This window comes from Gossypium arboreum, chromosome 11 (genome assembly GCF_025698485.1).
Source record: "Gossypium arboreum isolate Shixiya-1 chromosome 11, ASM2569848v2, whole genome shotgun sequence".
Taxonomy (NCBI): domain Eukaryota; kingdom Viridiplantae; phylum Streptophyta; class Magnoliopsida; order Malvales; family Malvaceae; genus Gossypium; species Gossypium arboreum.
Window position 1 is genome coordinate 48,315,266 of NC_069080.1, and position 15,231 is coordinate 48,330,496.

Sequence of the window (15,231 nt, forward strand, 5' to 3'; positions counted from 1 at the left end):
TAAATTGTTTCAAGGTATGGCTACTTTGTTACTTCACATAATCTTTTACATGTTTATTAAGTTGAATTAATCGGTTGAATTGACATAGGAATATGCAAGAGATAATTTAATTCAATAAGTATGTATGTGCGATAGCATGTTTACTTTATTAAATCTGTTTAGTTGGTTGAATTGGCATAGGGATATGTTCAAGAGATAAATGGAATTTTTTAATTAGTAAAAATGTTCATAAGTTAGCAAATTACTGGGTTGCCATGAATTTACTCATAACAGCATAAGCACGAATTTAATATTTTTAAGTTAAGAAGGTATAATTAATCCAACACAATTATATCATCTTGATTAAATCTTAATTGAAATCGTGCACTAGAACTCTTTTATTTTATTTAAATTGTTTGCTTAGTTTTAAAATCTTAGTTTATAAATCACTCTTTTCAAACCAAAATTATTTTTACCTCACCAAAGTGTTTTAATTAATTTCATAAATATTGCTTTTTACAGTCCCTGTGGGTACGATAACTCGACATTTACTTGTCACTTTATTACTTGTTACGATTGTGTACACTTGCACATTTCCACCGTTCCAATGATGCTACAAAGGCATTTCTTTTCAGAGATAACCACAAAAGCTTCGTTTTCATTAAGTACTCGCCATAAGAGTTTTCCTTTTGAAGTCTTGCCACAAAGGCGTCCTTTAAGCGTTTTACCATGAAAGCTTCTCTTTCCAGAGTTTTGCCACAAAGGTTGTCTTTTAATAGGTGTTTTAAACGATAGGGATTTGCTTAAACTCACACTTAGTGAGGTTTTCACCTCATCATTTCGGGACACACAGAGAACCACGTTAGGTAATAATCTTCCTTAAATTTCCTATATGATGTTATAACCCATCAGTTACAATCTTACATGATATGGTCTTCTTTCCATATGATGTCATAACCTACACAATATGGTTTTCTTTCCATATGATGCCATAACCTGCCAGTTACGGTCTTACATGATATAGTCTTGTTTCCATATGAAACCATAACCCACCAGTTACAATCTTACACGACATGGTCTTCTTTCAGTGCCGTGGCCATGGACTTGTCCTTTTACAGATTTGTTTTTTCAGTCCCGATAGACCCCTTTGACGACTTTAGAGACAGACACAGACTCATCATACATTGACTCACTCATGACAAACATTTTTACTCATGACAAACATTTTTATACTTATCAGACACACATGCGCTTCTTATTAGACTCGTTCTCACTTTCAGACATAAGCACACCGTAGTCATTTAGATTCATAAGTCTTACATTTCTTATCAGATTCGTCACATCACACTTTACTAGTTTCAGTCTCATTGTAATGACTCGATAGTCAAGGGTGTCGAAAAGTGCATTCTCAAAACTCTGTTCTAGTAAATTGGATAGTAAATATTTTTAATAAATATTTACGAAGCTAGTTGTGTAGTTAATTAGATTTTGGTTAAGTGAATTTACTTGAATTAAAAGTAATTAGGTATAAGGACTAAATTATGTAAATGGTGAAAGTTGAATTATAGATTAAAAATTAATTAAAAGGCCAATGTAGTAATTATATCTATGTTATAAAAAATGTTAAAATATGTTATCTTAATAATTAAGTAAATGTATATATATTATATAATAATACTTAAAGTATAATAATAAAAGTTAGTATAATTAAAAAAGAAATAAAGAAAGATAAAGCCATACAAATTAGAAAGAAAGAAGTAGAAAAGAAAGTCACGCATGGCCTTAGGGACTTTTAAGGTTCAAAGTTTAATTGGTTAGTTAATTTAGTCCATTTTCTTGTAATTTTTATGTTTTTGGAATCCCGGTATCTAGGGTTACTCAACCCATATTAAAATTTTATCAATTATTAAGTTTTTAAATGTTGTTAATGTTAAATAATTTTAGTATTAGAGATTAAATTGATAGATTTTTAAGCTAGAAATGAAAAAGGATTAAAGCTGTAGAACAAATTTTAAATTTTGAGTAATAAGGACTAAATTGTGAAAATTCAAAATTTAGGGTTTAAGTGAAAATAATGAGTAAAATTTAGTTTAAAGTGAAATTTGTATGAAAATATAGAATTAAATGTGAAGAATAAAAATTAGTCTCGATTTAGGGACTAAATTGGAATTTAGACAAATATTGAGTAAAAAATTAAATATTCAATATCGAATATGAAATTGAAATTTTATTGTATTGATGAAGTTTAATTGTTTTAATTCTGTAGCTAACGTCGTACTGGAATCTTAGACTAAAAAAGGGAAAGATAAAATCGATGTCGAATAGCTCGAAATTCTTGGTTTGTATTTCTATAATCCGAACCTAGTTACTAATTGTTATATTTTGATTTAATGCATATGGTAAGTGATTGAGGTGAGTATTTGGCACTTTGATATTGAATTGAATTAAAGTTGATTGAAATGGATTGAATTGGTATATATATTATGAATGTATTGATTATTTGAATTGAAATGATATATATATATATATATATATATATATGTGTGTGTGCAAATATGATAATTGGATATTGGTTGTATTTGGAAAGTGAATTGGAGCCCTATTAACTGTATCGGGCTGAGTCGGATATAGATGGTATGCCATAGGATAGGGAGAGTTCATGGATTTCTTCGATTCGAGTCGATGAGGCATTGGGTGCCTATTTACTTCGGTTTAACCAATGAGACACTGGGTGTCAAATTTATATAGCGCTGGGCGCAGTTACTATTTTGGATTTATTTGATAAGGCCAAACTGGTGTGTTGGATCTGTGTATCCGAGTCGAGGGGTAATTAAATAAACGGTTCTGTAATTGATATTGGATGATATTGTATGTGAATTGAAAATGGGACATAGATTTGAAAAACGAAAATGAGATATGTTGTGATTATAAACGAGATATATGAGTAATGTACTCATTGATTGAATATAGTTGAATTATGTAATTGTTAAAATGAAATGTGGTTTGATATGTGAAAAGCTATCTATATAGCAAGTATGAGAATTGGGATATTTGTGAAAGAAATGAAATATGATAGCATGTGTAAGTTGAATATAGTATGAAATGATATGCTATTATGTATAAATTCAAAGGGTTGGCATATGATAGTTGTGATTTTTAAATATTAATATGTGTTTATATTTCAATTATACATTTGTAATCTCTTATCTTTAAATATTCGGATTATAGAAATATCACTGAGTTTTACTCAGCGTACGGTTTTGTTTTTCGTGCGCAGATTAGGTACTTCTCTTTTGATCGCCGATTCAACATCCAACAACGATCCCAAACTCAAATGTGGTGATATTTATCTTTTGTGTTGGCATGTACCTAGAACATCTAAATGATAGTTATTTTGTGGATGGATTGTAAATGAGGTTATAAATGTAATGTTGATTTGGTATATACATATAAACATGTGTTTGTGTTTGAAGCCATTTTATGGCATGGTAAATTGAACCAAATCTAGATATGAGCATATGAATTTAAGTTAATGTTTTAGGTAGATTTGAGTTAGGCCTGACCACAAGGCCGTGTGAACCCTGCAATTAAAAATTTTCTAACTTTTTCCAAAAATTTTCAAATGTTCCCGATTTAGTCTCAAAATGTTTCTAAACTATTTTCAAACTCTCAAAGGCTTATTAAGGGACTCTATGCATGTTAATGTTGAATCATTTTATGATTTTTGAAATGTTTGAAATGAATGATTAGAGTACGATTACTCGGTAATGCTCTAAAACCCTATTCTGACGACGGATACGACTTAGGGTGTTACACTCATGCTTTGGCCAATTAGCATAGAAGTTTCTAGATAAGCATAATACATATGCAAGAGTTAATCTAGGGACTCACCTAATAAAGATGTTTAGCAGGTTAGTCTCCAAGCTTAATTTCTTCTTAGAATTGCAGTGACCACTGCCTTGTAAAAATAGAAAATTTTCCATTATTACCCATCCAAATAACTTTTACAATCATCCTACCCAGATAATTATCAAACAAATACTTATTTCTTCTTACACTCATACAGATCTACTTTTGGAAAGCAATAAGACTTACCTTGGCACGAAGAAATCACTATTAAAATCCAGGGTCTCAAATCCAGCTTAAAGAAATTCTATTGTTTCCTCTACCCTTAGATTTCAATATTCTTGAAGAGAGAATAGGAGAACTCTCTTTATTCAAACTTGAAGACTTATTTATAAAATCTAAGTCTTCATTAGAACTTGACAAATGTCACATCACTATTGAATTATCTTATCAAGGTTTACAACTTCCGAGAAACCTAATTGAGTATTTCCCCTTATCTTTCAACCATCCTGGTTTATGTTCAGTTAGTTCCTAACTAGTTTATCTTGTAACTTAACTAGTACGGGACCACAGTTACAAGGACACTATGCCACTGGTGTGACCCATATTCAAAAGAATTCATCTTACTTAGCCACAACTTTCATTTCTTTAACCTTAGTAACCTGACATAGAAACCTTTATTCTCTTGTACTCACTTTGGAGTTCGCCCACACCATACGCCAAAATGTATTTGGGCGGATACCACTCTGCCAATTATACTTCTGCAAGACTATGTGCCAAGTCTCGTGTCCGTCAAGATCGAAGCGTTTCAAGCGTACTCATAAGGTTCTTATACTTCGTCCAAATTCTAACATTATACATTCCCAAAATCTTCTCTATATGCCTTACTTTCATAAATAGTATTTGTACAATTGGATTTCGCTAGGTGGGATGTTACATATGTTGTCACGTGTCATACAATGATGTCACTATGACATCATCATTTGAAAAACCTTAAAAAATCTTTAAAATTGAAAAAAATAAAAGAATTACTTAAAAATTACAAAACTAGAAAATTTATTGAAAAATTATAAAAATATATATAACAAATATAAAATTAATAAAAATTTAAAATATATTAGAAATTTTAATATTTTAATTATAAATCACATTTTTGGAGCTTGAACATGATATCATTGTCTCTTGGAAGGATATCATCTACGATAATTGTTTTATAATTCAATCGATCAAAATTTATAATTGGTAAATCTTTTAGGTGAATTTTTTGATAAGTTATTTTAATTATTTAAATAATGAAAACATTTTATTATTTAAATAATAATTTAATTGAAATAAAATTATTTTTTATTATTTAAATATTTTTTGAAAAATTATTCAAATTTATCACCTAAAAAGATTAATCAATTGAAGTATAAGATAAGTACCATAGATGTTATCCTTCCAATAGACAACAATCTTATGTTCAAGCTATATTAAATGTGATTTATAAAATTTTAAAATATTAAAATTTCTAATATATATTTAAAATTTTTATATAAACATCTAAAATTTTATATAAACATATAATTTTCTTTATAAATTTTTTTGTAATTTTATAATTTTATCTATTTTTAATAAACTTTGTAATTTTTAAAGGCTTAAGAGTGTAAAAGCCCTCAAACTTTTTCAAAAAAAGTAACTAAGCCCCTGCTTTTTTCTTTTTGCACTCAATTGGATACTTAAATTTTCAAAATACATCAAAAAGGCCCTCAAACTTTTTCAAAAATAGAAATGAAGCACTGGTTTTTTTTATACTCAATCGGGTACTTGAACTGCCAAAATGCATAAAAAAGACCCTCAAACTTTTTCAAAAAAGCAATTAAGCCCATGATTTTTTTTTTTGCACTCAATTGCCAAAATGCATCAAAAATGTCCTTTGATAGTTAACTTTAACTGTTGACCGTTAAAGCTAATTGCCCCAAATTTTTTCAGTTAAAGTCACCACATGTCAACCATGGTGTGACATGTGGTAAAAATTATTAAAAAATAAAGATCAATAAAAGTTATAAAAATTATTAAATTGTAATAAAATATAAGAAATATTTAATTTTTATTAAAAATAGAAAAGATTATAAAAACATAAAATGTAAAATTTTATAAAAAAGTGTAAAATCTATAAAAATATAGAAAAATATATAAAATTTTATAAAGTCGTAAGAAAATAATAAAAATGTAAAGAAATATAAAATTAGTAAAAGAATTATAAAATTATCATATCATAAGAAGAATTTTATAATTTTTCTATAACTCTTATTTTTTTTATTTTTTATCATTTATTGACATATGCCACATTTGTGTTGCGATACGTGATGGCTTTAACTGAAAAAACTAGATCGTTAACTTTAATGGTCAGCGGTTAAAGTTAATGGTTAAAGGACCTTTTGATGTATTTTATAATTTTTATGATTTTTATAAAAATTTTAGAGTTTTTATATTTTTTACAATTTATATATTTTTCTAATTTTTAGTAAAGTTTAAATATTTTTTATATTTTTATTAAAGTTTAATAATTTTTATTTTTATAATTTTTTTGTCACATATGACACAATGATTGTGACACGAGGTGGCTTTAACTAAAAAAAATAGGGGCAGTTGACTTCAACGATCAACTGTTAAAGTTTACGATCAAAGGCCCTTTTTGATGCATTTTGGCAATTGAGTGCAAAAAGAGCAAGGGCTTAATTGCTTTTTTTGAAAAATTTTGAGGGTGTTTTTTTATACATTTTGAAAGTTCAAATACCCAATTGACTGAGAAAAAAAGCAAGGGCTTAATTTTTTATTTTTTTTTAAAGTTTGAAGGCCTTTTTGATGCATTTTGAAAGTTCAAGTGCTTAATTAAGTGCAAAAAAAGGGGGCTTAATTGCTTTTTTAAAAAAAGTTTGAGGGCCTTTTACACTCTTAAGCTTTTTAAAAAATATATTTTTTTTATTTTTTATATTTTTTAAATATTTTTAATATTTTTTCAAATGATGACATCCTCATATAACACGTGTCAACATATGATTGATTGCATATGTAACACTCCTACTCGTCTCTGTTACCGAATTAGGGTTACAGAGCATTACTGTACAATTCAGAATATTTAACATCGAAACAGAAATTAATAAATAATTTAGATTTAACATTTGATAGCATAATTTAATTATAGCATAAATACTCTTATAGGCCTTAAATTGAGCTTAAAAGACCCTAAAAATAGTTTGGAAATATTTAAGGACTAATTCGAAACAAATCAGAAATTTTAGATAAAATTAAAAAAAAAGTTATGAAATAGGGGTCACACAATCATGTGACCAGGTTGTGTGACATAACCCAGACTGTGTGGGCATTGGAACTATGGGACAAATAGTCGTGTCCCAACCGTGCGTGTTTGCCCGTGTAACTCAGTGACTTGGGTCACATGGTCGTGTCGTAGGGCGTGTGCCAGAACGTATGAAACCTGCACTTAAAATTAATATGACACATGGTTGTGTGGGGTGGTTGTGTGCCAGCCCGTGTCCCAGGCCATGTGTAGCAAAAATTGCCCCTAAACCAAGCCATTTCAAACATTATTCTTGCACGCCAATACACGCCATTTCTACAAACATTCATATGATCAAAACACATTCCAATCACACTCAAAACATACCAAATCAATCATCCAATAAGTTCTAACCAATATACCAACAATAGGTACCACAATCACAATCAAGCTTGTTTCATTTCAACATTTCAAAATCAACCATTTAGTACATTTCTAGCATACCAAATAACCATTTCTTTTTCATAACATTAACCCATAAGCAATTTGCTTTCAAGAGGCATGAATAAAGTGACCAAAACACATATCTCATTTGATCTAATTGCCTATCCAATGTACTCTCAATGGTACCACAATTTAAATGTCCAAACAAATTCATACTCAATATTTACAAGACATTATCAAAGTCTCCATTTTATCACATTTGTTTACCATATATCAAGCTAATCAATATAGGTATTTAACTAATGGCCAAAATCACATCAAGTTTCAAAAATACACCAAAAACATTAAACATTTATAACTACAAAGCTTACTCAAACTAACTTATAAACAACATTATCGTAAACAAAATAACTTAAAGGGCTCCTAGTTCATATCATTTATAACCCGACATTAATATATCCAAACCTTCTACCGACATAAAGGATGGATAGTATGAATGTACTCCAACTTGATTTCAATCAATCGAACTTTATGACAATATACAATACAAGGAAAAATAACTACGTAAGCAACCAGTACTTAGTAAGCTCGTATGAAGGAAACTTAACTTACAGAATATAAATGATTAAACTATTAAAACATTGCTCATTTATAATTAAGCATACTTTTCCTTCCAATTCACAACACACCATCAGGTTAGTAGGTGTATTAAAGAGATTATCCAATCAATTGAACATGAAACATATCAATATGAAGTTCAATACATAAATCCTCAATCTATTACTCAAATTGTTCCCTTTTCATTTCTTATTCATATACCAACATTTTCCATTTCATGTTTCCATAACACAGTTCTTTTCATATACGCATCAATTCATTAAAACTTAAATTGTCCTTTGAATCAAATGAAATAACATCGAATACTTGGAAAATACTCATATAACCATTTAATTCCCTAAACACACCACAACATCACGATTTAACATATTTATAGACATATAAGGTATATAATCACACCAAGGCATTAACATTCATTATCAAACTATACTAGTCAAACTTTCAACTCGTATTCATACTTACGATACATACCTCACTTGAAATGTGTTACCTGAATAGCAAATGATCAGAGGGTTTCATGGTGTCTTTCAACTATGGTCTTATTTATTCTTGACTTGATGTCATAGTGTCTTTCAACCATGTTCTAATTCATTTTCTGTCGTGTCGCCTTAGTGTTTTTCAACTATGGTCTTATTCATTTTCTTTCTTGTTGCCATAGTGTCTTTCAACTATGGTCTTATTCATTTGATTCATGATGCCATAATGTCTTTCAGCTATGCTCTTACTCGATAGAATCGTGATGTCATAACGTCTTTAAGTTATGGTCTTACTCAATAGAATCGTGATGTCATAACGTCTTTCAGCTATGGTCTTACTCGTTTCTAGTATGATGCCATAGTGTCTTTCAACTATGGTCTTATTTATTTCTGGTATAGTGTCATAGTGTCTTTCAACTATGGTCTTAATAATTTCCTTCAAGCCAACTAACTCAATTCATATATAAATAATTAGATATTAAACAACTGAAACAACAGCTAATTTATTTAATCAAGTTACGAACTTACCTTGACAATAACAATTGTAAAAACGAAGCTGACGACTAGTCTAACACTTTAGCTTTTCCTCAATGTAGATCCACTTGGTTCGTTTTTTGATCCATATAATAATTTTCATTCAATTAAACCATTCAAATAACTTAACATAATTCAACTTATAACCTTTATCAATAAGAAATTTACAAAATTACCCCCAATATTTTACGTTTTATGCTATTTAATCCCTAAAGCCGAAACTTGTAAATTTACCATTTTTAGCTAAAATTCATGTTAGTAGATTTTTATAGGATTTCTAAACAACCCAAATTCAACAAAATTTCACATTAAATCCCATGAATTTTACTCCTTCAACAAATTAATCCTTTAACATTAAAATTACTAAAAATCACTTAACAAAATACTTCTATTTAACAACTAAACTTAATAATCTATCAATTAAATCCATAAACACACTTAAATCATTCATGGCAAGTCCCTAAACTTTTAAAAGTTTCATAAATTAACCCCCCAATTAACTAGATTAAGCTAAAACAATAATAAAAACATAAAAATCATGAAAAACGGACCTCAAAATACCACACATGCATAGTAAAGAGCTTGGTCGAACTCCATGATTTCAACAATGGTGTTTATTCGGTTATAGAAGATGAACATAAAGAGAAAGAAAAAAAAATATGTTTTGCTTTTTTTTTTTTTAACATAGCCTTTCTTTTTCTTTTCTTTTTTATTAAAATATATCATCTAATTTAACATATTTTAAGCACCAATTGTGAATACCATTTTCCTGTGGCATTATTTTCACATCAACCCTTGTGACATTATTAATTTAATTATTTAACACCCTTAATTAATAGAATTTAACTTTTTTAATTTTTATGATTTAATCCTTTTTAATTAATAACCAAATTTTAATATGACCCTAACAACACTCCGTAAATATTTTATTAAATATTTACGGGCTCGGTTTATAGAAACGATGTCCCAATACCTCATTTTCTAAAGCTATTTGACTTTAAGGACATACCGCTTGAACCTAATTATTCTTTTAATTTAAAAAATCATTAAATCAAATTTCAACGTAATTCTCTACTTGACTCGTAAATATTAAATAATAATATTTACGGACTCACTCGTCAAATTTGTGGCATCGAAACTATCGTTTTTGACACTACTGAAAAACGAGCTATTATAGAATATTTCAACTATATCCCAACCATTAGTTGGGATATTCAGAGGACTAAACTGGGAATGTTTGATAACGTTAGGGACTAAAGCGGGCCAAAAAAAAACTTTAAAGACTAAAGTGAGAAAAGTAGTATACTTCTTGGACTAAAGTGTGCATTAAACCAAAAAAAATTACATCATTAAATATTTATAAACAATATTTTTTATTGGTATAATAAGCCTGCTGAATTGATTCAAAATTTTATATATATGATAAGTACAATTATATTTATAAATTCAAGAATTGAATTGTTAAAATATCAAAAATAAAAAATCCAAAAATATAAAATCATCTCATTCCTTCAAAAATTGAATAGATAAATCAGTATTTGTATCTATCACGTAACACTTTAACTTTACATGAAAATGTATATACTAAAGGTTTCACATTCTATGATTTTTATTTAAAAGAGGAAATTTATTGGGCATTTGATGGCTGAAATATTACGTAGATTCTGGAACACATAGATTGAATACGACGCGAAAGCTAATCAGATTCGTATGAGTGTGTTTTATGGGATGGGGAGAATGAAGTTGAGTTGGGTTATTTCGTCACTAGCAGAGAGAGGGTTTGTTGGCGAGTGAATAAGCCTAACCAAATAAGCCTACATACAAATGGGGGACAATGGACAATGATGGATGGCGATGGGCACCAACGACCTGCCTTGGAGCATCGCCTATCTACTATGTGTTTTATGGGACAAAGATCGGCGCACCATTTCCACATCTAAATCCTTGGCTCACAGCATTCTCAACCCAACAAAAAATTCAAGCTTAAAAAAAAAAGCCTTGGTGCAATGTTAATGTTATTGTTATCATGTTCATTTTATCTTTCATAGGACTTCTAATAATATTTGTTGGTGGATATTACATGGTTTTTCAATAAAAAGAAATAGTATAAGATATGTCAAAATATTTTTTTTTTACCAAAACTTAGCTTGACGAATTTGAGCAAACATGAACATTTTAATTTTTAAAACACTGAATTTTAATTAAGAAAAAAAGGAGTCATCACAGATTTTCTTTGGTCAGAAGTGATTGGACATCTATAAAATCACTTTTTTAGAAGAAAAATTTTAAAAATTCTTTTAAAAAGATAATTATTTGTCTACGTTTTGAAAACCAAATAGATATATGAATTCGAAAGCCGGTTACATGTGAAGAAGGTATTAGCACCCTCACAATGCCTAGAAATTTGTACCTTGTTTAATACATGTTAGGACCATGACTGTCCAACAATGTTTGTCCAATGACCCAGTCGGTCATGGACTTGGTCAATCACAATATAAGACAGCTTAGGTATTTGTATGTGTTGGCCTTTTTTACATAGACCTTACTTCTAAAACAAATGGGCCTCATGTGTAATAGCCCGTTTTTAAGGTTAGTTGGAACTGTAGTTTCGGGACCATAATCCAAAGTCAAAATATTTATTTTATTATTTTATTAAGGTTTACAATATGATAGAATGTTTGTGTGAAAATTTCATAAAGAAATTTTACCGTTTGGGTGGTTAATTGGTTAAAAAGGACTAAATCGCGTAATGTGTAAAAGTAGAGTTTTATTAGTTAAAAGTGTTTAAATGTTATAGAATATAAAAGAGGAGGTCTTTATATAGAAATTAATCTATTATTGAGTTAGTGGAATGAGATGGTTTGATATAATGGAAATTTTAAATGTTATTAAAGGTTAAAATGGTAAATGATTAATAAATGTTATAATAATTAAACAAAGCCAAATTGTCATCTTATTTTTCATTCATCACCATCTAAAATAGAAATGAAAAACCATGGAAGAAGCTTGCTAGGGCTCGGCACATATTTGGCTTAATTAAGGTACTGTTTGAGCTTGGTTTTTAATGATTTCTATGTTTTTGAGCTCGTTGCAGCTTAATCTAGCTTGCCCGTACCTTCATTTTCGAAACTGATATAGATTTTGAATGATGTCATTGTTGAATGCTAGGTTTTTTAGATGTTTTATGATAGATTATTAATGTTTGAAGCTAGATTAACAAGTTTTATGAAGTGATTTTTGACAAAAATGTCAAAAATAGACTAAATTGAGAAAAGTGAAAAATTCATGGTTAGATGTGTGAATAAATGAAAATATGGGCTGCTATAAAGTTGTGTTAAATTCGGCTAGGCTTGGGTTTGGCCAAAATTGAATGAATTTCATTTTAAGAGCTTAGGGACTAAATTGTAAAAGTGTGAAACTTTATGGGAAAAAGCATAATTTTTCCAAAATGTGTATATAGTGTCAAATTGAATAGAAAGGAAAGTTAATATGCTGAATTTGATATTATATATATAGATCAAGATAAGCAATTACCGGAACTAGATCGGGGAAAACGAAAAGTGGACGAATAGCCGATAATTTTATTTGAGCGACACCAGTTAAGTTCATATAATTAGAATCGAACTTTTCTATATTTGTAATTGTTGAATTGAATGTATATAATTGAAATACTTGAAATATAAATGTCTTAATGATATATTGTATTCATTACCGAGCCCCGTTTAAACTATATGAATTCATTGGATACGAGTGACATATTACTGGGATTATCGTATTGGTCGAGCTCCTGCATTTGTTGCAGACTTACCACAGATCTTACGAGATTACCGATTCAGCTTATAAAGTTTCTTGTTTCACTCATTGAGCTTCTTGATTCATTTCGATAGAGCTTCTTTCAAATTGAATAGAGCTTCTTGTTTTAGCTCAAAAGAGCTTACTGTTTATCAGCTCAGAAGGAGTTTACCGACCATGACTCAAAAGAGCATGTATGATGATGAATTGACGGATTAATGACATTGTTCACTCGACTATCCTTTGAAGTTCTAATAGGTTCAACGGGCCTAAATACTGTTATACGGATAAGTTAAGGGTTATAAGTGATATTAATGTTATATGTATGATATGTGAATTTTGGAATAATACAGAATATTGTATTAATGGATGAATTACTGTTGAATTGAATGAATTATTGTTGATATGTATGAATTACTGTTAATACAAATGAATTACTTTTGATACGGATAAATTATTGTTATTACTGATGAATTACGAGTTATACGGATGAACTACTGGTTATATGAATGAATTATAGTTTATACGAATAGAAATGAATTGCCACAATGTTATTTGAATTACATGGTATTGATGATTTTATAAGCTTATGTATTTGGCAAATTTGGTTGGATTGTATTGAAATGGTAATATAGGTTATAATGACGTATGAAAAAATGTTATATATGTGAATCGAGATATAGGTGGTTTAACCACATATATGCCCATCAGTGTGCAAGATACATATTATTCGATGTTATTTCCATAGTTCAACTGAGAAGATAATGGTATGAGAATTGAAATGATGATATGAATCAGTTCAGGTATACATGGCACGCTCGACAAGTAAGTGATATTTAATAATTTCATATGATATGTAAGTGAAAATCGATGAATACATACAAAAATTGCCAGGTTGTTATTATTTTACGTGTTGGCTTTGATGGGACTGATTTATATATGCTCATGTTTCTCTAATTTTGAATTAATTGTTAAATTGTATATAGTACATATTAGTCATACGAGCTTACTAAGCTTATTAGCTTACTCTGTTTATTTTTTGAATTTTACAGTGATTTGAAAGCTCGCTCGGGTTGGAAGTCATCGAAGATTTCATCACACTATCCAGGAGTTGATTTGGTATTTTTGAACTCTTTGAAATTGGTAATATGACATGTATAGGCTAGTTGATGTTTTGAGATGTATGAGTTATGTAAGCTATTGAAGCTTATATGCATTGATGTGTTTAAGACATGTGATTTGGCTTAACTTGGTTAAATATTGGGTTATGTTTATGTGTACTAGATATGGCATGTTTTGGTAAGTAGTTGATGGAATGAGGATATGTAAATGGTATGGATATGTGAAGGAAATATGAATCGAAATTGTTGGAATAATAGTTAGTACTTGGATGTTTAAGGTTGAATTATTGAATAGGTTATATGTGTATTTTGGCTAATGAATCATATTGGTTTGGCATATGTTTGAATGCACAAATGGAATTGATTTTTTGAGTATATAAATGTTTGGTTTTGTAATGGCATATAATGTGTATTTGAAATGGCTATTTTGATTGCCAAATTAAATGAATGTATGGTGTTATATGTGAGCTTAGGTGATTAAAGTTGGGTGCGGAAAAGTGGCTTAAAACAAGCCTATTTCTCGTCAACATGATTGAGCATACGGGCATGTGAGTCGATCGTGTGTCTGCTGAAGCTTAGTTAAAATAAGTCAATGAGTTACACGGCTTAGACACACGGGCGTGTCTATTGGCTGTGTGTGACACACGGGCTGACACACGGACGTGCAGTTGATCGTGTGACCCAAGTCAGTATGTACGCCCTGTTTCCACACGGCCTATGACACGAGCATGTCTGGTGGCCATGCGAGGCACGTGGCTTGGGCACACGGGCATGTGACCTCTGTATTAAAGAAAAATTTTTAAGTTTCCCAAAGTTTTCAAATGTTATCAATTTAGTCCTGAATGCATGTTTTAAGTTTTTTTTTTGCTCGACTCAAGCATGTTATAAGTTTAAATGAATGAATTTGATTGAAATGAGTTGATTTATTGATAAATGAATGTTCTAAATTGTGCTATAATCCGATAATGCCTCTTAACCTATTCCGACGACGGTTACGGGTTAGGGTGTTACATCGTGAAATACATCATTTCTACTCCCGAAAATGAAATTATCAAGAGGAGCAGTGCATGAAAAGTTTGAAGTAGAATTTGACTTGGATTAAAGAGAGAATATCTTTAAGACGTTATCAATGAGTATTTTC

General features: G+C 29.5%; 1 long non-coding RNA gene across 1 annotated transcript; it reads left to right on the forward strand.

Moving 5' to 3' along the window:
- The first annotated feature begins 12,124 nt into the window (after nt 1–12,124).
- LOC108463604 (uncharacterized) lies at nt 12,125–14,445 on the forward strand. Its single transcript, XR_008273922.1, has 2 exons — nt 12,125–12,218; nt 14,022–14,445. It is a non-coding gene; the product is annotated as an uncharacterized LOC108463604 (long non-coding RNA).
- The last annotated feature ends 786 nt before the right edge of the window (nt 14,446–15,231 follow it).